The sequence below is a fragment of the Capricornis sumatraensis genome, chromosome 7 (assembly GCF_032405125.1).
Source record: "Capricornis sumatraensis isolate serow.1 chromosome 7, serow.2, whole genome shotgun sequence".
NCBI lineage: Eukaryota > Metazoa > Chordata > Mammalia > Artiodactyla > Bovidae > Capricornis > Capricornis sumatraensis.
This window is the reverse complement of record NC_091075.1, coordinates 22,817,728-22,842,225: the sequence shown is the minus strand read 5'-3', so window position 1 is coordinate 22,842,225 and position 24,498 is coordinate 22,817,728.

Here is a 24,498-nt window from a genome sequence, read left to right as displayed (position 1 = left end):
TTTCTCTGAGAAGTGTTTCACATGCAGGTGTATTTTTGATGTGTTCACGGAGGGAGGTGAGCTTCATGTCCTCTTACTCTGCCATCTTTATCTCTCCCTCTCCAGCACCTCATTGGTCTTAAGCCAGACTTTTACAAGACAGAATACTCACTATTGGTCTCCTGATGAATTAATCTGTGTCCTTTCATCAATAGGAAACCTATACTTGAGTAAAGAAACAGGAAGGAGAAACATGAGATTGCAAAAAGTAAAGGAGACTCGACTGCAGTGTAACTGGTCTGTGGAAAATAGGAAGTCTAGGAACTAATCGCTTACCTTCCTTCTGCCATGGGAACTTGTGGGGAAAGATGGCTGCATATTCTTCCATTCACTGTGCTATCTCCATCATCCTTGCCTTCTCCACGAAAAGAATTATGAACAGTTCAAATGCTTCACTTAACTCCTGGAGAATCACTAACCATTTCTGATCACACCGCTTAGCCATCAATAAGCAGGGATTTCCTAAATCTAGATAATCATTTATAAAATATGGCCTTGAGCAGGTTCAAAGCAATATGCCAGCACTAATGAAGTAGGGAAAAGTGTGGGGCAAGGGAAAGAGAGCCAGAGTAAAGAAAGAAATTAAGAATGGCACCTAGGATGGGGTGAGTTCTCTAAGGGTTCAGATTCTAGTGTGTTAGTAGGGTTCTCTTGATGCTTTGAAATGGCAACAACATGGTGCCTGTGCTTGCATTCCGCTTTCCCTCCCTCACAATTCTTGGTGTATCCCTGAGAATATCTGGGAAACTGCACAAAAAGAAAGTTAAAGCAAGCTTCTTCTGTCATATGTCCATAAAAGGAAAAGATTTCTATATTTCCAAAAAGCAAAAGTTCATTTTTAATTTAAGTTTATGCCCCCCTTTAGGGGAAGAGCTATCCAGTAAATTAGATAAATTTCAAAATTTGCTAGCAGAAATAAAAATCCAGAAACTTGGAGGAAAATGAACACAATAACAAATGGTAAGTTTTCTGTCATAAATAACAACACTTGGCTTCAGAAGAGGAGAGAGAGGTGTACAGCTTAATTAGGAAGTGTTCACCCAGAATACTAATGCCCTCCCAAATGCTCTGCTTAGTTTGCCATGGGCCATTGTCTTTCTCCATAAAGTTAAATTAGCATCTGCAGCAACTCTCCTAGAATTAAAGACTATAGCTCTGTGTCTCATTTTGAACACTCACTGGTCTTGAACTAAATTTAAATCATGAATGGAATATTATTTAAAGGTTGATAATCTTCACATAACATTACTTCAGCAATGAAACTAAAACCCCTTGAATAAAATTCTGTTGGCTAGCCAAGAGGACCCTGGTGAGGTTCCAGTTTAATAAAATTATCTAGCATTTGCAACTGTAAATGCTTTAAGGCTTTTTTAAAGGTGATATTATGACCTATACAACACTGAGCATAAAGTGATCGACAGTAAAACCTTGAGCTGATCTGTAGAGGAAGAGGGGGTGATAGAGGCCCATGGGAAGTGTCACGTACTTCCTCCAATTGGTAAGAGTCTTTTCTCTTTTCCTCTCTAACATCAACAAGGAGCAACTCTTCTGTTCCAAAGAAATTGGAGTTAAATTTCCATCCCAAAGACAACATATTCTACTGAGAAAATTCAATAGCCAGTGAGATTGCAGAGCCAGAGCACACTTATTGGGGAGCAAAGTGGCATCCACAGTTACCAAATTAACTTGTTACAGCCATGACATCTACCAGTACTTCCAGGTACAGTCTGTCATGCTGTGGGAGGGTATAGTCAGGAGAAGTAATCTTGTTATTAGACAATCACAAATCTGCAAAGCCCTGGAGGTCATGCAGATCATCTTTTCTGCTTCAGTCTACAGGCACTGTCCCCAGTGGAGGGTCCACAGGCTCTTGTAGTGCTTGGTTTTCAAAGAAGGCTGGACATCCTGCAGACACTTGTGCTAAGATTGGGCATCTGGAATGTGATGCCTCTGGTGTGTTATTATGTTCTTGTGGGGTGGAAGAGAATAAAAGGAGATCTGGAAGAAAATCCCATCCTGCCAACCTAGGGAAAACCAAACTACCTAGAGGAGGCAGAGACCTCAGGAGAAAAAGGTTCTGCTTCATTTTTATTTTTCTCTCCCATTTAAAGATTTAGCCAACTCACTAATACCTGGGAAGCAAGAAGCAAGTGTCTCAGCTTAGGGCAGACCTGGAACTAAGTACAACAGGCCAACAGTCGATGTCCACCTGACAAGGGGAGCCAACATTCCATACGATCCTGTTATGTGAGCTATAATGGATATCCTGATGTCCACACAGAAATCCCAGAAAGTTCCAGAAGCCCTATTGGAAATTAGCTGGATCCACTTTGTATCTATTAGCTGATGGGACCTGATATCCTGAAAGTATATTGTATCATGTACTGAAGCACTATTACCTTCCTCATTGAATGCTCAGAGATAGGTGAAAAGCAGCTACTATGATCTCAGAAACTGAGGAAAGCTTCAGGGCTGTTCTCATCGTTCTGACCAGAGAGAAACAGACCCAACCCATTCATTCTGTTAGACACAAGACAGGAAATGATCTTTTTGTAAGTACGCTGAGAATTGTTAGGGAAAGATGAGATCAAGAAGGAAGGTCAGTCACTCTACAAACAGTTGTAGCATCAAGAAATCAGCGAATAATTTGAGAAAACCAATGTGATTTATGATTAATAATCCTAAAAATCTGTAATAGGTATAGATAGACACAGATATAGATAGATACACATACACACAAGGCCTAATGCAGGTAGAATTGAGACAAACATATGACTATTATCAACAATTAGTTAAAAAATAATGTGACAAGCCACTACTACTACAGCTGCTTCAGTGTCTTGTACAGGGTAAAATAAAGAAATACTCCTGTGTCAATTACTATATTCCCATCAGTGCCATCATCTTGGATCTTCATTCCAAAAACGGCAAGAAGTGATCATCACAATCACAAAACAATACCATAGGACATCATGAAATTTAAAATAGTTTCCCATATGTTGTTTCATCTCATGATTGCCCTGTGAGAAAAGCAGGCTATTAGGGCAGACACGGTAGTATTAACAAGAGGAAGCATGGAAACGAAAGGAAGGGCAGAAAGAGAGAAAGGGAAGGAAGAGAGAAAGGAGGAAGGCAGTAAAGTTGCCTCCCAGGTCTTCCTGCAATTGGATATCAGTCTCGATTCTAGTAATATCTCCTAATGTCTCCTAACAAGTGTTCCAGAGATTAAGAACCACATAGTTCTTTGAAATTCATGATAGCAATTGCTCTACAAATTCTAAGTAGTAATATCATCATCATCAATCTTAGCTATAAAATTTCTCATAAACTCATATATTAAGTTGGGAAACTTTAGAAAAAAACAACAGTAAGAGCAGAGTTAAGCACAAAGTCAAGGAAGTTGGTTAAGGAAGAAAAAAAAAGCGACAAGCACTAACTTTCCCCATAAGTCTCATAATCTTTCTCCGGGAGGCACTCGGCAGCCAAGCAGTAAGCTTCCATGAAGCACAGGGTGTGTAGAGAGACCCAGAGACCAGCCCTTCGAAGGGAAATCCCTCCCATTTTGTCCTCAGTTCAACTCCCAAGATTCCCAGGCTCACTGTGTGAGTCACACTGCAATCGCCTAGGACAGGCATCTGCACGGATGCCCTCTGCTTCAGCAGGGAATTGCAAGCTCCCGCCTGCCTGTAATAAGGGGGAAAATCAGGGCAATAATGTGACCGGATGCTGGAAAGCTGGCAGCCAGAGAAAACAGTAGTGTATTTGGCAAATTTTCTTTTGCAGGGCTTTTTTTACTGTAAAGAACATTGGCCTCCATGGACTAAGAGAAATTTTGCGTCCCTTTCTCGAATTGGATCTCTTTGTTTCCATTTTAATAGGTCGTGGGAAGTTTCCTGTGAATACGTAAACAAGCTTTGTGTTTATTTTAATCACTTTTTCCTCCTGTTTCCAGGCTCTGGACAACCCCCGGCCCTCACTTGAATTGTGGTGGTTACAGCAGAACACAGCCCAGTTGTAACTCAAGTCTTTCCTTTTGTAAGAGGAAGGGGTGAGATAAATAAAGGGATGGTGTTTCCTTAAAGCAGCTGCATCTCCTATTAACTGGCTAAAGAACTAACTCCTCAACAAAAATTAGTCAACTGAACTAGTTTAAGAAAGAAATCTTTGAGCTGGCGAATTTGTGGCTTTGAAAACTGAACACCTACCTGAGAAAGAATCTCTCGCTTTCCTGTCCTTCATGAATAGTGCCTCTCTCCTTTATTTCTCAGTGAATCGCCTTGAAAATGTTGCCATTTTACGATATCTAGTCCCTCTTATCTGAATTATCAACCCACTGTAATCTGGCATCTGCCCTCACTACCTTACTGAAACTTACAAAGAAAATGATCAAAATGACCTGCTTATTGACAAACAGTGAATATTTTAAAGTCCTTATCTTAGATTTCTCTGCAGTATTTCTAGATGCTGACCAACCTCTCCTTTGAGAAATTTCTCTTCTTTTCTTTGCCATGAAAACATGCTCTCCTGATTCTCTGACATCTCAGAACAATTCTTTTTTTTTTTAAGGCAGCAATTATAAAATTTTTAATATTCTTCAAGTAGAGAATAGTTAAGTAAACACTTTTTAACTTTTAAATTAGATCAATTCTTAGAGTTCTTTCCTGAATCCCCTTCCCCCATCTTCTTAAAAATAGGTGCTCTTTTGTGTTCTCCACCTCTCCTTTATCTGTTTATTCTTGTGTTTTCAACATCACCTCTACATAATTCTCACATCTGTATCTCTAGCCTAAACTTCCTTCCTAAGTCCTTACGTCTTCACCTCTCCATCTTGACTGTAGCCATGATCATTATGAACAGTTCTAACTCAGCTCCTGCTGCCAGACTCCCACCACAAGTGCCTGCTGCTGCGTGTCTTTCTGTATTCTGCCCCCAGGACCTTCTCTAATACCGCAGGAGTTGGGCAGCCCACAGTGGGGGTGTCAGGAGACAAAAGCTCCAGACTTCTATCCTTCAGATGACTAATTCTTGGAAGCATTCTTTGTTCTCAAAAATCCCTTTTGCCCAGAGTACTGATCTGAATAAAGTACCCTGACATTGTCCCTTCCTCCTTCACCATCCCATTCTTCTTACCTGGATGCTCATGCTTTGTGGGATCACTACCCAAATAAACTACCCACACCCAGGTTCTTATCTCAGGCATTGATTTTAGCGAAACCCAAAGGTATTTGGTACCAAAAATGGTCCTCAACATGAGACTCTATGGCCATACTGTCTCCATTTAGATGATACCAGTAATATAATCACTGGTGGGAGCAGGAGAGTGATAAAACCCAGCATGATGTAGCATTCAGTTACTGAGACTCTAACCCAGAGTGAATGTGATGAAATATAGGGGAAAGGAAAAGCACTGCATGAATGATATGGGCTGATGGTAATTACCAGTATTATGGAATTGAAAGTTTTTTGTTAGATGTCATTAAAGGTTTGAAAGAATAGAATAGAATAAGGAGTAGAAATAAAATAGCAGAATCACATCAGCTATCAACTCAGTGCCCACTGGAAGATCAGAAAGCTTCCATCGGTTCAGCTCAGTTCAGTCGCTCAGTTGTGTCCAGCTCTTTGTGACCCCATGAATCACAGCATGCCAAGCCTCCCTGTCCATCACCAACTCCCAGAGTCTACCCAAACTCATGTCCATCAAGTCGGTGATGCCATCCAGCCATCTCATCCTCTGTCATCCCCTTCTCCTCCTGCCCCCAATCCCTCCCAGCATCAGGGTCTTTTCCAATGAGTCAACCCTTGGATGAGGTGGCCAAAGTATTGGAGTTTCAGCTTCAGCATCAGTCCTTCCAATGAACACCCAGGAGGTTGGACTGGTTGGAGCTCCTTGCAGTCCAAGGGACTCTCAAGAGTCTTCTCCAACACCACAGTTCAAAAGCATCAATTCTTCGGCACTCAGCTTTCTTCACAGTCCAACTCACATCCATACATGACCACTGGAAAAACCATAGCCTTGACTAGACAGACCTTTGTTGACAAAGTAATGTCTCTGCTTTTTAATATGAAGGTCCAAAAAGAACTTCACTCTTACAATCAGATGGTAGTCTATGTTGAAAGTCAGGCCAAAAAGCTAAACCTGTGAAAAGACTGAATGTACAATCTTGAGATATCTCCCAAGCTGAAGACACAGCCGTAATAGAAAAATAGTGGAATCCTGAGACCTGATATGAAGACATTTGGGTGGATTCATTTAAGAAGATTGAAGAACCAAGTTCTACTGGAGCCTTAAGACTGCCTGAAGCAGCTTGCTCCCTTCTGCTAGAGAAAAAGAGTGTCCCTTACCTGAATATATTGTAAAAATCTCACATGAGGCAGATTCCTAGAAAGATTATATTGCCTCCATAAGACCTACCATAGTCTCCTCTTACAATGCACAAACTAATAACTAAGGTCATGACCCAGGATTCACTGAGTAGGGAGATATAGTCCCTGCTCCAGAAGAAAATAGCTTTTTTTAACAAATTGCAGTACTAGCTTATTAAGGCTTCCTTGGTGGCTCAGTGTTAAGAATCTCCCAGCCAATCCAAGAGATGAAGATTCAATTCCTGGTTCAGGAAGATCCCCAAGAGAAGGAAATGGCAACCCACTCCAGTATTCTTGCCTGGGGAATCCCATGGACAGAGGAGCCTGACAGGCTATAGTCCAGTTCAGCTCAGTCACTCAATCTTTGCAACCCCTTGGACTGCAGCACGTCAGGTCTCCCTGTCCATCACCAACTCCTGGAGCATGCTCAAACTCATGTCCATCGAGTCAGTGATGTCATCCAACCATCTTATCCTCTGTCATCCCCTTCTCCTCCTGCCTTCAAACTTTCCCAGCATCAGGGTCTTTTCAAATGAGTCAGTTCTTTGCATCAGGTGGCCAGGTAATGGAGTTTCAGCTTCAGCATCAGTCCTTCCAATGAATATACGGGACTGATCTCCTTTAGGATGGACTAGTTGGATCTCCTTGCAGTTCAAGGGACTCTCAAGAGTCTTCTCCAACACCACAGTTCAAAAGCATCAATTCTTTGGCTCTCAGCTTTCTTTATAGTTCAACTCTCACATCCATACATGACTACTGGAAAAACCATAGCTTTGACTAGATGGACCTTTGTTGACAAACTAAAATGTCACTGCTTTTTAATATGCTGTCTAGGTTGGTCATGGAGGGAGGAGCCTGGTAGGCTACAGTCCATGGGGTCTCAAAGAGTTGGACAAGACTGAGCAACTTAACTTTCACTAGGTTGGTCACATATTTTCTTTCAAGGAGCAGCGTCTTTTAATTTCATGGCTGAAGTCACCATTGCAGTGATTTTGGAGCTCAGGAAAATAAAGTCTGTCACTGTTTCCATTGTCTCCCCATCTATCTGCCATGAACTGATGGGGCCGGATGCCATTGTCTTTGCTTTCTGAATGTTGAGTTTTAAGCCAGCTTTTTCACTTTCCTCTTTCACTTTTATCAAGAGGCCCTTCAGTTCCTCTTTGCTTTGTGCCATAAGGGGGTGTCATCTGCATATCTGAGGTCATTGATATTTCTCCTGGCAATTCCAACTTGTACTTCATCCAACGTGGCATTTTGCATGATGTACTCTGCATAGAAGTTAGATAAGCAGGGTGGAAATATACAGCCTTGACATACTCTTTTCCCAATTTGGAACCAGTCCATTGTTCCATGTCTGGTTCCATTTCTTCTTGACCTGCATACAGATTTCTCAGAAGGCAGATAAGGTGATCTGGTATTTCCATCTCTTTAAGATTTTTCCACAGTTTGTTGTGACCCACATAGTCAAAGGCTTTGGCATCATCAATAAAGCAGAAGTAGATGTTTTTCTGGAATTCTCTTGCTTTTTCTGTGATCTGGCAATTTGATCTCTGGTTCCTCTGCCATTTCTAAATCCAGCTTGTACATCTGGAATTTCTCAGTTCATGTACTGTTGAAGCCTCACTTGGAGAATTTTGAGCATTACTTTGTTAGTGTGTGAGATGAGTGCAATTGTACGGTAGTTTGAACATTCTTTGGCATTGCCTTTCTTTGGGATTGGAATGAAAACTGACCTTTTCTAGTCCTGTGGCCACTGCTGAGTTTTCCAAATTTCCTGGCATATTGAGTGCAGCACTTTAACAGCATCATCTTTTAGGACTTGAAATAGCTCAGCTGGAATGCCATCACCTGCACTAGCTTTGCTCATAGTGATGCTTCCTTAGGCCCACTTGCCTTCACATTCCAGGATGTCTGGCTCTAGGTGAGTGATCACACCATTGTGGTTATCTGGGTCATGAAGATCTTTCTTATAAAGTTCTTCTGTGTATTGTTGCCACCTCTTCTTAATATCTTCTGCATCTGTTGGGTCCATACTGTTTCTGTCCTTTACTGTACCCATCTTTGCTTGAAATGTTCTCTTGGTACCTCTAATTTTCTTGAAGAGATTTCTGATTTTTCTCATTCTATTGTTTTCCTCTATTTCTTTGCATTGATCACTGAGGAAGGTTTTCTTATCTCTCCTTGCTATTCTTTGGAACTCTGCATTCAGATGGGTATATCTTTCCTTTTCTCCTTTGCATCTTTTCTTTTCTCAGCTATTTCTACGGCCTTCTCAGACAACCATCTTGCCTTTTTGCATTTCTTTTTCTTGGAGATGATCTTGATCACTGCCTCCTGTACAATGTGATGAATCTCCATCCATAGTTCTTCAGGCACTGTATCAGACCTAATCCCTTGAATCTGTTTGTTACTTCCACTATTGAACATAAAGGATACAAATAGGTCATACCTGAATGGTCTAGTGGCTTTCCCTACTTTCTTCAATCTAAGTCTAAATTTAGCCATGGCTATACTCATCTCATTGGAGAAGGAAATGGCAACCCACTCCAGTGTTCTTGCCTGTAGGATCTCAGGGACGGGGGAGCCTGTTGGGCTGCCATCTATGGGGTCCCACAGAGTTGGACACGACTGAAGCGACTTAGCAGCAGTAGCATACTCATCTCACACACTAGTAAAGTAATGCTCAAAATTCTCCAAGCCAGGCTTCAGCAATATGTGAACCATGAACTTCCAGATGTTCAAGCTGGTTTTAGAAAAGGCAGAGGAATGAGAGATCAAATTGCCAACATCTGCTGGATCATCAAAAAAGCAAGAGAGTTCCAGAAAAACATATATTTCTGCTTTATTGACTATGCCAAAGCCTTTGACTGTGTGGAACACAATAAACTGTGGAAAATTCTGAAAGAGATGGGAATACCAGGCCACCTGACCTGCCTCTTGAGAAACCTGCATGCAGGTCAGAAAGCAATAGTTAGAACTGGACATGGAACAACAGACTGGTTCCAAATAGGAAAAGGAGTACATCAAGGCTGCATATTGTCACCCTGCTTATTTAACTTATATGCAGAGTACATCATGAGAAACCCTGGGCTGGAAGAAGCACAAGCTGGATTCAAGATTGCCAGGAGAAATATCAATAACCTCAGATATGCAAATGACACCACCCTTATGGCAGAAAGTGAAGAGGAACTAAAAAGCCTCTTGATGAAAGAGGAGAGCAAAAAAGTTGGCTTAAAGCTCAGCATTCAGAAAAGGAAGATCATGGCATCTGGTCCCATCACTACATGGGAAATAGATGAGGAAACAGTGGAAACAGTGTCAGACCTTATTTTTTGGCGCTTCAAAATCACTGCAGATGGTGACTGCAGCCATGAAATTGAGACACTTACTCCTTGGAAAGAAAGTTATGACCAACCTAGATAGCATATCGAAAAGCAGAGACATTACTTTTCCAACAAAGGTCCATCTAGTCAAGGCTATGGTTTTTCCAATGGTCATCTATGGATGTGAGAGTTGGACTGTGAAGAAAGCTGAGCACCAAAGAATTGATGCTTTTGAACTGTGGTGTTGGAGAAGACTCTTGAGAGTCCCTTGGACTGCAAGGAGATCCAACCAGTCCATTCTAAAGGAGATCAGCCCTGGGCGTTCTTTGGAAGGAATGATGCTAAAGCTGAAACTCCAGTACTTTGGCCACCTCATGCAAAGAGCTGACTCATTGGAAAGGACTCTGATGCTAGGAGGGATTGGGGTGGGAGGAGAAAGGGACGAGAGAGGATGAGATGGCTGGATGGCATCACCGACTCGAAGGACGTAAGTTTGAGTGAACTCCGGGAGCTGGTGATAGACACGGAGGCCTGGCATGCTGCAATTCATGGGGTCGCAAAGAGTCGGACACGACTGAGCAATTGAACTAAACTGAACTAATAGTCCACAGAGTTGCAAAGAGTCAGACACAACTTAGTGACTAAACAACAATGACAACAGTACTAGCTTATCTGTTTTGAGAGGACTTGGAAGAATATGTGTGGGAAAGGATTGTGAGGGTTAAGATGGGGAGGCAGTATTTTAGTCTGAATAAGGGAGATTTATTGACATTGAGGTACTCTTCCATGACTGAGGATTTAATATCTTGGCAGGAACACAGGAACCCAGTTCCAACACAGAACTGGGATGCCTTCTTGAAGCTTAGTCACAATTATGGCCTATAAGGGTTGAGATCATGGAACTGCCTTGGCAGAGCACTGTAAAAGGATCTAGAAAGCTCAGGAAAGAGGGAAAGAAAACACCCTAACTATGTTCTGCAGGACAGCCCAGGGGATATACCCTTTACTAAGATAGCAAAGAATCAAATTTTTGTAAGATTCTCTCATATCTTTGAGAATCTCAGTGCTAATTCTTCTCTGTATGCCTGTGTAGATAGCAAGAATTAATGCCACAGTAGTGCATTTCCATTTTGCTGATGGGGAGGAAGGAATTCCAAAAAGCCAGAGAGCAAGTTGTTGCAGGTAATAGTCAGAAGCAAGGTGGAAGTGATTATCATCAGTTCCATTCAGTTCAGTCGCTCAGTCATGTCTATTTGTGGCCCTATGGACTGCAGCACACCAGGCCTCCCTGTCCATCACCAATTCCTGGAGTTTACTCAAACTCATGTCCTTTGAGTCAGAGATGTCATCCAGCCATCTCATCCTCTGTCGTCCCTTTCTCCTCCTGCCCCCAATCCCTCCCAGCATCAGAGTCTTTTCCAATGAGTCAACTCTTCGCATGAGGCGGCCAAAGTATTGGAGTTTCAGCTTCAGCATCAGTCCTTCTAATGAATATTCAGGACTGATTTCCTTTAGGATGGATTACCATAATAGGCATCAAATCCAGAATGGCAATCAGAGTACCTTGACCATGGTGTTCCTGGGAATGACACAGATGGCCGTCTGCCTACAGAAAAAAATCAAGGGCTGGTGAGCAGATCACTGATGTCGGCCTCCACACTGGAAAATCACAATATACTCAGTTGATTTTCACCAAGGGTCCCAGGAAAATTCAATACAGAAAGAGCAATCTTTTCAGCAATAGTGCTGGGACAACTGGATGATCCACACGTAAAAGAATGGATTTGGACCCTTTTCTCACACCATACATAAAAATTAACTCAAAATTGGTTATAAATCTAAAGAGCTCAACTATAAAACACTTATTAAAAAAACACGAGTAGATCTTCATGACCTTGGGTAAGGCAACTTCTTAGAGATGACATGCAAGTGGTAAGAGGAAAAAAATAATAAATTCAACTTTATTTTTAAAACTTTTGTTTTTCAAACGTCACCATCAAGAAAATGATAAGATGATTTGGACTGTTAATATTATGTTCCAATTTTGCTAGGGTATGGTGCTCTGTTATTTGGTCAAACACCAATCTACATGTTGCTGTGAGAGCATTTTTTAGATGTAATTGATATTTAAATCAGTAGACTTTGAACACATTACTCTCCATAATATATATGGGTCTTATCCAGTCAGTTGAAGACCTTAAGAGAAAAGACTGAGTTCCCTGGAAAAGGAAGTATTTTTTCTCCAGACTTGTCTTCATACGGCAACATATGAAAGACAACAACATCAACTCCTACCAGAATCTTCAGCCTGCCAACCTGCCTACAGATTTCAGACTTGCCCCCACAATATGTGAACCAAGTCCTTAAAATATATCTTCTCTGCATCTATCTATGTATTTTTTTCTCAATATATGTATTCTTTCTCTGGGGAACCATGACTAATACAATAACCTACAGAATAGAAAAAAATTTGCATAGTATGTATCTTATAAGAGACTACTTTTATCTAGAATGTATTTGAAAACACAGTTCAGTAGTAAAGAAAAAAATAACCAAATTTTAAAATGAATAAAAGTTTTTACATAGACATTTCTTCATAAAATATACATGAATGGTCATTCATGAAATGATGCATATTATCTTTAGTCATTAGGAAAATGCAAACCAAAACCACAATAAAATATCATTTCACATTTACTAGGATCTAAAATCAAGATGTAAGACAATATCAAATATTGGCAAGAATGTGGAGAAATCATAACCCTCATACATTGTTGTAGGAATGTAAAATGATATAACTACTTGGAAAATAATTTGGGATTTAACTGTTTAACATCAAAATAGAGTTACTACATAATTCACTCCTACCTATGGATCCATATAAAATGAAAATACATGCCCACGTAAATACTTCTGGAGTATTATTCATACTAGCCAGGAATGCAAACAATTCAAATGTCCATCAACTGGTAACTGGATAAACAGTACGTAGCATACAATAGACTATTATTTGGCAAAAAAAGAGAAATGAAATTCTGATATATGCTGTTAATACAATTTTGATGACCCCTGAACACATTGTGCTAAATGAAAGCAAGCCATTAACATCAGATCAAATATTGCATGATTCCACTTACATAAAATGCCCATAATGGTCAAATCTATAGAGACAGAATGTCAATGACTCGTTCCATAAGACTGTGTAAGGCAGTGGAAAGAGGAATGTAAGGAATGGTAAATGAATGTTGATGGGGATCGAGTGTCTCTTGCAATAAAGACAATGTTCTAAAATTAGCTTATAGTGATGTAACACAACTTTTTAACTACACACACACACAAAAAAAAAACCCTCTTTTGCATTATACACTTAAATGGGTAAATTTTGTGGTACATAAATTACAGCCCAATAAAGCTATTTTTTAAAAAAGAAAATAAATCTTTTATTGGCTTCCTTCATTTCTCATTTCATTTTCCCATTCTCTTTCCATGATTTCCTCTGCTTATCACCCAAACAAACAACTGGCATTGTACACAAATCCCTCTTTTCATTGCATAAATATGCAACGAAAAATTAATAGTAGGCTTTGAATTTTAGAATCATCATATACCACATTTGAGACTATTACTCTGACCCATATCACAGTACTGAAGAGGACTGAAAATTCTGAGAGGGCTCAGAGCAAGAGAGGACTTAGCAATAGGTTCAGTCTATGAAGCAAGCCTCCCCACCATTCAGGTCACAAGACCCAGAAGCTCCGGTGGTGATAAAGCTACATACCACAGTAGAGGATTCTTTATGGGGACTCAGCACAGAATCCTCTGGTTTGCAGCCACATCTTCCACAATAGAGACTGAATATCTCACTATGGCTAATCCTGTGTCTACAACCAGATCTTCCCAATTTGAGCTGGATATTGAGAGAGCCACCAAATTTTGTAAGGTGGATGTTGACTGCACAGCTCCAATCAATCATACTGGATACAGCACCTTGGTGGGGTCAGGTCTCAACAGGCCTAGAGGATATAAGTAAATTACATGAATGTGAGGCCATGATCACTGTATCAGTTACCCCTGATAACTGAGGGCCAGTTTTCAGGACTGGTGGCCTCTTCTTCAACACATAACTAAGTATTTGTCTATGGTGAGTTCTCCTTGTCATAAACAAAGGGAAATATTGGGCCTGTTCAGAGTCGGTTCAATATGTTGACATGAGACAAAAAGGTGTGCACTACACTAGAGCTCCATTAATGGACAATGTAGCCCCTAAAGAACAGAGAAAGGGAAATGCTGTTAGACAGAAATCTGATCAGTATTTTTAGTTGCCCACTATTTGTAGAAGGACAAATGGCCTGAGTAAGGGTATATAAAGACAGTGAATTACTATTACCCAGAGGTAATAGAGTTCTTGGTACTATTACCAAGAAGCAATAGTAGTATTGATTCCTCACTATCACTGCCAATAATATGCTTGCAAAAACCTGTGCTTTGATATTCTGTGGTCTTAGGCTTTTTTGTATTTGAGGTCTTAGTTCTGAAAGGGGTGGTAATATTTGGGAATTCTTCTACCAGGCAACATTGTAAGTATCCCATTGAATTTGAAACTGTAGTTCCTCATGTCAATGGACCAACTGGCAAAGAAGAAAGTACTCTACTGAGAAGAACACTCAAACCTGATTCTCTTGAGGGGTTATAGCTGATACAAAATAGAGATAAAAAAGGGCTGCATCTGCAGCTTGCAGTGTTTACCATAGCCTCCTGTGGTACTTCCATGCTTGGTGATGACTGCTTATTGGCAACTGGAGCAATCACGCCACACAAGGGGCTCAGGCCCTTTCATCCAACCAGTCAGACAACCTCAACCAGCCAGTGTTGGACTGTTGTTGTTCACTCACTCAGTTGTGTCCAACTCTTTGTGACTCCATGGGCTGCAGCAGGCCAGGCTTCCCTGTCCTTCACCATCTCCCAGGGTTTGTGCAAACTGATGTCCATTGAGTCAATGATGCCATCCAACCATCTCATCCTCTGTCACCCTCTTCTCCTGCCCTCAATCTTTCCCAGTACCAGGTCTTTTCCAGTGAGTCAGCTCTTTGCATCCGGTGGCCAAAGTATTGGAGCTTCAATTTCAGCATCAGTCTTTCCAATGAATATTCAGGGTTGATTTCCTTTAGAATTGACTGGTTTGATCTTGCTGTCCATGGGACTATCAAAAGTCTTCTCTAGCACCACAGTTTGAAAGCATCAGTTCTTCAGCACTCAACTTGCCTTATGGTCCAACTCTCACAAGGGTTAAAAAGCTAGTGTCAGGAGTAGAAGAGGCAGAAGATAAAAATCAATGACGGTCTGAGGACCACTGAAACAACACAGACTGTAGCTTATACTACTGATTCACCTGAGCATCTTCCTGCCTTCTGTCCCAGGGCCTTCTCTAGCACAACAGGAAGTCCCATGGCTGACAGAACTTCAGTGCAGCTCATACTTCTTGAGGCTTTCTTCACCTCCGTTCATTCAAGTAATTCCTACATCCAGTTGTCTCGACTTCCCAAGAGTCTGTTGAATCTATCATTTGAACTGTGTCTCCTCCAGTTACCCTGAAGAGCCTTACTAATTTCAAACCTTCTCTAATATCAAGACAGGCTTTTAAAAAGCAAGTTATGTTTCTGCCCTTTAAATCTTTCAATGGCTTCATATCACCTACAAGTTAAGGACTAAGTTCCTTAGCTGGGTATATAAGGCCCTGGATGGTATTTCTCTGCTTACTTCTCTAGTCTGATTTCCTATCATTTTTTTAATCCTCAGCCTTTTCACTCTCTGGAAATATCAAGTAGCTGAAGCTTCCAGATACCTTGTAATAGGCATTTACTATCCATTCTCCCTTCTGGAAAACATATTCTAAATTATCTCTAGGTGACCAGCATTTCTCCGTTTTTGAGAATAAGTGTTTACAACTGGACCACAGTTATTGTCCCAGGAATGGTCACTACTTGATCAGAGCCAGCGAATCATAATGAGATTTATTTTTTTCAGGAATCCTACAGCAGAAAACTTTCCTATTGAAAGAAAACTTTCCTATTAAATGTAAACCCCATGAATTACATGAGCTCTGTATCTATGGAGGCCACTTGTAGACAATGGGGGAGAGCCACAGGAATAAAGCCAACACAGTGGATGCACAGTAAATAATGGAGCAAAAAGAGCTGGATACCAGCTACCTCATCTGAGACCTTACACACTGCCAGAATACAAGTTAGATCTACTCTGTGTTGCTCATGTGTATGAACCAGGGCCTTCCATTTTTAGCTTAACTTAGTTCAATTCAGATCTTTTTGCTTTTGTCCATTAAATATGTCCTAATTGATATAAAATTCTCCAAGCCAGGCTTCAGCAATACATGAACCGTGAACATCCAGATGTTCAAACTGGTTTTAGAAAAGGCAGAGGAATCAGAGATCAAATTGCCAACATCTGCTGGATCATCACAAAAGCAAGAGAGTTCCAGAAAAACATCTATTTCTGCTTTATTGACTATGCCAAAGCCTTTGACTGTGGACCACAATAAACTGTGGGAAATTCTGAAAGAGATGGGAATCCCAGACCACCTGACCTGTCTCTTGAGAAACCTGTATGCAGCTCAGGAAGCAACAGTTAGAACTGGACATGGAACAACAGACTGGTTCCAAATAGGAAAAGGAGTCTGTCAAGGCTGTATATTGTCACTCTGCTTGTTTAACTTATATACAGAGCACATCATGAGGAACCCTGGGCTGGAAGAAGCACAAGATGGAATCAAGGTTGCCGGAAGAAATATCAATAACCTCAGATATGCAGATGACACCACCCTTATGGCAGGAAGAAAAGAACCAAAGAGCCTCTTGATGAAAGTGAAAGAGAAGAGTGAAAAATTTGGCTTAAAACTCAACATTCAGAAAACTACGATCATGGCATCCAGTCCCATGAGTTCAGTCGCTCACCTGTGTCCGACTCTTTGCGACCCCATGAATCGCAGCACGCCAGGCCTCCCTGTCCATCACCAACTCCCAGAGTTCACTCAAAATCATGTCCATCGAGTCAGTGATGCCATCCAGTCATCTCATCCTCTTTCATCCCCTTCTCCTCCTGCCCCTAATTCCTCCCAGCATCAGAGTCTTTTCCAATGAGTCAACTCTTCACATGAGGTTGCCAAAGTACTGGAGTTTGAGCTTTAGCATCATTCCTTCCAAAGAAATCCCAGGACTGATCTCCTTTAGAATGGGCTAGTTGGATTGCCTTGCAGTCCAAGGGACTCTCAAGAGTCTTCTCCAACACCACAATTCAAAAGCATCAATTCTTCGGTGCTCAGCCTTCTTCACAGTCCAACTCACATCCATACATGTCCACTGGAAAAACCATAGCCTTGACTAGACGGACCTTTGTTGGCAAAGTAATGTCTCTGCTTTTTAGTACGCTGTCTAGGTTGGTTATAGCTTTCCTTCCAAGGAGTAAGTATCTTTTAATTTCATGGCTGCAGTCACAATCTGCAGTGATTTTGAAGCCCCAAGAAATAAGGTCTAACACTGTTTCCACTGTTTCCCCATCTATTTCCCATGAAGTGATGGGACCAGATGCCATGATCTTCGTTTTCTGAATGTTGAGCTTTAACCCAACTTTTCACTCTCCTCTTTCACTTTCGTCAAGAAGCTCTTTGGTTCTTCTTCACTTTCTGCCATAAGGATGGTGTCATGTGCGTATCTGAGGTTACTGATATTTCTTGATTCCACATTGTGCTTCTTCCAGCCCAGGGTTTCTCATGATGTACTCTGCATAGAAGTTAAATAAGCAGGGTGACAATATACAGCCTTGATGTACTCCTTTTCCTATTTGAAACCAGTCTGTTGTTCCATGTCCAGTTCTGTTACTTCCTGACCTGCATACAGGTCTCTCAAGAGGGAGGTCAGGTGGTCTGGTATTCCCATCTCTTTCAGAATTTTCCACAGTTTATTGTGGTCCACAGTCAAAGGCTTTGGCATAGTCAATAAAACGGTAAATAGATGAAACAATGGAAACAGTGGCTGACTTCATTTTGGGGGACTCCAAAATCACTGCAGATGGTGACTGCAGCCATGAAATTAAAAGACATTTACTCCTTGGAAGGAAAGCTATAACCAACCTAGACAGCATATTAAAAAGCAGAGACATTACTTTGCCAACAAAGGTCCATCTAGTCAAGGCTATGGTTTTTCCAGTAGTCAGGTATGGATGTGAGAGTTGGACTCTAAAGAAAGCTAAGCACTGAAGAATCGATGCTTTTGAACTGTGGTGTTGGAGAAGACTCTTGAGAGTCCCTTGGACTGCAAGGAGATCCAACCAGTCCATCCTAAAGAGGTCACTCCTGAGTGTTCATAGGAAAGACTGATGTTGAAGCTGAAACTCCAATACTTTGGCCACCTGATGCACAGAGCTGACTTATTTGAAAAGACTCTGATGCTGGGAAAGATTGAAGGTGGGAGGAGAAGGGGATGACAGAGGATGAGATGGTTGGATGGTATTACCAACTCTATGGAGATGAGTTTGAATAAATTCTGGGAGTTGGTGATGGACAGCGAGGCCTGGCGTGCTGCAGTCCATGGAGTCATGAAGAGTTGGACATGACTGAGTGACTGAACTGAACTGAACTGATATACTGAGTCATGTGTCTGTCTACTTGAACAGGTATAAATGCCTAAATGCCTTATTTAAATACTGTGGCTAAATGTTATCTTTCTTGGAAGTTCTCCCTAATTATTCAGAATGTGTTTGTCACGTGGATCACTGTGTTTTCTCTGTACATAAATAGAGAAATTTGTATTTTTGTATTTGAATTTGTCCACATATACTATATGCAGAGCTAATGTGTAGGTCTCTTCCACTAGACTATTATTAATTCTATTTGTTTCTTGAAAGAGAATTTGGCTTTCAACTAGCCCAATGATAGGCACATAGCAAATACTTACATTTGTATATTGTGGTGATTTAGTCACTGAGTTGTGTCTAACTCTTTGTGACCCCATGGACTGCCTGTAGCCTGCCAGCTTCATTTATGGAATTCTCCAGGCAAGAATATGTAATTGGGTTGCCATTTCCTTCTCCAGGGGATCTTCCCAACCCAGGGATTGAACCCGGGTCTCTTGCATTCCAGGCAGATTCCTTACTGACTGAGCAAACCAGGGAAGCCCACATTTATATACTGTTGCATAGCAAAACTTCCCCAAAATCACTGGCTTAAAGCAATCAAGATTAATAATTTCTCTTTATTCTGGGTTTTGAACCCAGAATTTTGAACCCTGAAGAACCTTCCTGGGTTGGTTCTTCTGCATCATGTAATGTCATCTGGGGCACAAGGACAAGTGAAAAATACCAAATGGCTTCATTCACATGGCTGCCACTTTACAACCAGGAACTCAGCTGGGATTGTCAGCCAGAGCTCTTGGTTCTCATTCACATGGACCTCTCCTCTCCATGGGACTGCTCGGGCTTCCTCACAGCATGGTGTCTGTGTTCCAAGCAACAAGAGCAGCAACTGGAGATATTTTTAAAATTTTATTAACTATACTTGACTTATAATATTCTATTAATTTTAGGTATATAGCTTCAAAGTCTTTTCCATTATAGGTTATTTTAAGATACTGAATATAGTTCCCTGTGCTATACAGTAAATCCTTGCTGTTTATCTATTTTATATAGTGCTGTGTATCTGTTAATTCGATACTTTTAATTTATCCCTCCCCCTATCCTTTCCCCTGTGGTAACTGTAAGTTTGTTTTCTATGTCTGTGAGTCTGTTTCTGTTTTGTAAATAAGTTGACTTGTATTCTGTTTTTAGATTCCACATAGAAGTGATATCATATTTGCCTTTCTCTGCCTGATTTACTTTACTTAGTATGATAATCTTTAGGTCTATTCATGTTGCTCCAAATGGCAATATTTCATTCATATATATGTAGATTCACAATAGAATACACACACACACACACACCCTCCACATCTTCTTCATCCATTTATCTTTTGATGGATATTTGGATTGTTTCCATGCCTTGGCTACTGTGAATAATAGCAACTGAAGTTATTTTACAGAGAAGGCAATGGCACCCCACTCCAGTACTCTTGCCTGGAAAATCCCGTGGATGGAGGAGCCTGGTAGGCTGCAGTCCATGCTAAGGGTTGGACATGACTGAGCGACTTCCCTTTCAATTTTCACTTTCATGCAATGGAGAAGGAGATGGCAACCCACTCCAGTGTTCTTGCCTGGAGAATCCCAGGAGCGGGGGAGCCTGGTGGGCTGCCATCTATGGGGTCGCACAGAGTCGGACACAACTGAAGTGACTTAGCAGCAGAAGTTATTTTAAAGCCCAGTCTTGCAAGTTACACAGCATCACTTCTATCAATATTGTTAAACAAAGCAGACATAGGCCAATCAAAATTCAAGGGGAAGAGAAATAGATTCCACCTCTTGATGTATAAGTAGGAAGATTATATTGCAAAAGAGCATTTAATGTGGCAAATACTGTTGCAGCCATCTCAGAAAACAAAGTAAAACAGTCCACTATAGCACTTAACAATCTCTGAATGAATGAATGAGAAAATGAATGAATATACTATTGTCCCCCTTTATTCTGTCACTCATCTCGTTCCACCACATTTGTGTTTAAAGCTTGATGGTGGCACAATTTCTCTTATTGGAATACTCATCTTTTCTTTCAGTAAGAGTTTCTAGAATTTTCAGCTAGTATGATCAAGATTTAGGTCAGTTTATATAATTTTTCTCTAATAGTCTCTTCGTGGGGGAAAAACACCCCTCTTTCAAGCCTGTGTTGCAGGGATGTATTGTGTATTTGCTTATTCTGTCTATTCAACAGATTTAAAATGCTCTAATATTCTGACTCCAATTTTAAATTCCCGAGACTTTTAAAATTTTTATTTATTTATTTTTGGCTATGCTGAGTATTGCTGCCTGGTCTTTTCTCTAGTTGCTGTGAGCAAGGGCTACTCCCTAGCTGAGAGATGCACGGGCTTCTCATTGCAGTGGTTTCTCTTGTGGCAGAGCATGGGCTCTGGGGCACACAGGCTTCAGTCACTGCGGTACATGGGCTCAGTGGCTGCAGCTCCCAGGCTCTAGAGCACAAGCGCAGTAGTTTCTGTGTATGGGCTTAGCTGTTCCGCGTCATGTGGGATCTTCCCAGATCAGGGATCAAACCCATGTCTCCTGCATTCGCATATGGACTCTTTACCCCTGAGCCACCAGGGAAGTCCCTTAAATTCCTGAGTTTTAAGGCTTATGCCTGGTTTAATTACTTTATATAAAACACAGTCCAACAATACTTAATGACTGTGAGGTGATAACTTGGCTTGTAGCCAAATTCTTAAGTCTTTAAAAATAAGGCAAAGGAGTTTATTACCCTACATCCAAGTCTATGCTACAAAACTCCATGAAGAATGTATAAATGACTGTTTAGCATAGATCAGCATGATATTTTTTCATGTACTATAATAAGACATATAAAGTGAAAATTTTCAATGTTTGAGGCTACATGAACATTGCTAAAGTCTCCACAAGACCCTTCTATCCAATGAGCTTCTTTTAAGACCAGATGGCCCCACTCAGAGAGCTTTTGTTCAATTAGTCATTTCCTGAGGACACATTTCTATGGTTTGTCCTTTTCAGTACAATTCCTCTGATTCCCTTTCTATCCTTATTGAGTTTGATCTAACTTCTCTTTTGACTTGGGTGTTCAAGATGTCATCACATCTTTTTTGCTGTATATCTTTATAAATTGCCCTGCTTGGGTTTTTGCCACCGTCTCTTCCCACACTAGTTTCTACTTTGGACCTGCTATTTCTTGTTTCAGTTTTGCCTCATAAACCAAGCCCTAAGTACCAAAACAAATTCTCTGTTTTCAACATTCTTGAATCAGAAACAGTAAACCACAAGAACCATCACTTGTCCTGGAACCACCAAACCAAGCCCAATATCTGTGGATACAACTATTGGGAGCTTGGTATATGTATCTTCACAGTACCTATGGTTAGGTTCTGTGCATCACAAAATTTCTAATCAAACCATGATGTAGCTAAAAACCTACTATCTAAGAGTTGAGTTTTAAGTCTCAGATATATTTGAATCTTTGGCTCAGATGGTAAAGAATCTGCCTGCAATGTGGGAGACCCAGGTTCGATTCCTGGGTCAGGAAGATCCCCTGGAGAAGCCCATGGCAACCCACTCCAGTATTCTTGCCTGGAGAATTCCATGGACAGAGAAGCCTGGCGGGCTACTGTCCATGGGGTTGCAAAGAGTCGGACATGACTGAAGCGACTTAGAAGGTGTATTTGAAGCTTAAGTTACTGAGAACTCTGAAGGTGGGAAACCAGAGGGATAACAGCTTGTATAGTGACCCAGGAAGGTGGTTCTCATGACAGCAGCCACCTATGTACCATGCAGAGGCATGCAGAGAGCATGTTTTAAAAATAAGCTGGAATTTATTTTCTGAATACTGAAAATGACATACCTGTTCTTCATTTGTCCTGGCAGGTGAACTTATGTAATCAGGGAAACGGCACTAGTTCTCTGCTTTAGAAACTTTACAAAAACATCTTGTAAAATATAAGGAACAAGGAGATATTTTCTGTCACAGGCCTGTTCTACAGGGTGATCCATGTACTCTGTGTTTCTTAATCTTTATTCCCACTTGAGATGCCATCAAGGTAATAATGTTGATACTGAGTATGGACTTCTTGATGTGTCCGAAATCTAGCCAGAGGCTGACTCCAACTCCTCTTCAAGGGCTGGCTGCTGGAAAAATGATATAGCATCTGGTGCTAACTAGCTAATGAATAAAAGAAGGAAGGAAGAAGAACATTAAAATGCTAAATCAAAAACAAAAAATGGAGGAACACCAGGAAATTAATTTCACCAATGTCAGGGGATAAATCTGATGCTGTCTCGCCATCAGGATGCCAGCAGAGCCTTGATTCCTGTTCTTGGAAGAGCAGTGGGGAAATCAGTGCTGGCCCCAGCAGGGCTGGGTGGGAGTGACAGGTTAAGAAGTGTCTAGAGAGGCCTAAGGGGCTACGAGAGTTATTGGAACTTTCTCCGGGAATTTTTTAAAAATTGAAGTCATAAATCTCTTCATTAAGTTGTAAGTAGTTGGAAAATCTACTTTAAGCAAATCCATAAATATGAAGATTATCTCACTTGATCCAAAGGGAGATTTTAAGTCAAATGCCAGGGGTGAAATATATAATTTCTTAGGCATGAACCAAGAGTAAATAGAGGAAGCCTTGTGCTTTTAAATAAACACCCTCCATAGGTTCAGACACAGAATCTGCAGTCCCCAAAACATCTACACTTGATAGAGAACAGTATAGTACCTGTCTTTCATAAACACACAGAAGAAAGTTTCATAATAAAATGTATTCCAAGATGCATTTGTAAATCAGTTGATTGGCATTGGAACATATATATATATATAAATACAAAATCCATAGTTCAGGCTCTTAGATGAATCCAAAAAATTACTTAAAATCACGCAGTTGAAAATCCGGACCATTCAAATGTGGAGTACAATGACCCAAGTTCTTTGAGTTCTAAGCTAAGCAAGCACCAAAGACACATCAGAGGAAAAGCAGTGTCCACAGTAGTCCAGGAAGATAGTTCCTATGGCAACAAACATATGTATACATTTGCCATTCATACATCAAGAATCTTCAAGATATATAGCAGAATATTCCCTCTATCCAAATCCCAACTTGACCTAAGTTTCTTTCCATTTATCAATTAAAAACTGTTTTCATTCCATTTTAAAATAAAACTGCTACACCATAAGAGGTTTCATTCACTTTTTCTATCTCAGTCCATGTTTTTCTTTCTAAAACCAAAATATAGAGCTTTTATTCTGCCAGTAATTTTCCTCCATGTTCCAAGGACCCATGATAAGACCTGTAATATAACTTGTCACTCTTTAAGCATAAGAAACCATTAGCCTTTGTCTACCTCTTCCTCACAGAGGCTTTTATTGCTGTCTTCTTTCTCACTTATCCCTTGAGAAAACAGTTCCTTCCAAATTGAAACTTACCAAAAACACTAGTCATTTTGCTCGACTCACAGTGAGACCTAACAGTACCAAAATGTATGACTCTGGAACAGAGAAAGGGACCTGCAAGGGGTGGCTCACGCCTGAAAACCCCCAAATTCCCCAAAGGCTTTCAGCAAATCCCTTTCATAGGAAAGGTGAGGGAGGGCTGTGGAGAAGGAAATGACAACCCACTCCAGTGTTCTTGCCTGGAGAATCCCACGGACAGTGGAGCTTCATGGGCTGCCGTCTATGGGGTCACACAGAGTCGGACACGACTGAAGCGACTTAGCAGCAGCAGCAGCAGCAGAGGGAGGGCTGTGGTTGGCTGCTGCAGATTTCTTGGTGTCAGAGTCTTTGCTCTGGACATCATGGTCAGGTAACAATATTCCTATAAGTCTCTACCAAACAAATACTATTTTCTGTTCTGGAAAGAAAGGGCAAGGTCCCCAGGCACAACACTCACCCTCTGAGGTCTAGGCCCTGGCTAAGGAGAGACGGTCCCTGCAAGGCCCAGTTACCCTGCCCAGGAGTATTCCTCCAGCCCCCAGTCTGGGTCGGCCCACCAGGACTAACAAGGCAGATCTCAGTTGGCAGTTCCCTCAGGGCCAGGACCCCATACCCTGCCCAACAGTCACCACTGAGGGAGCCAGGAGCCCAGGAACCAACTAGGCCTCAGGCTCCTCAGTCCTCCCA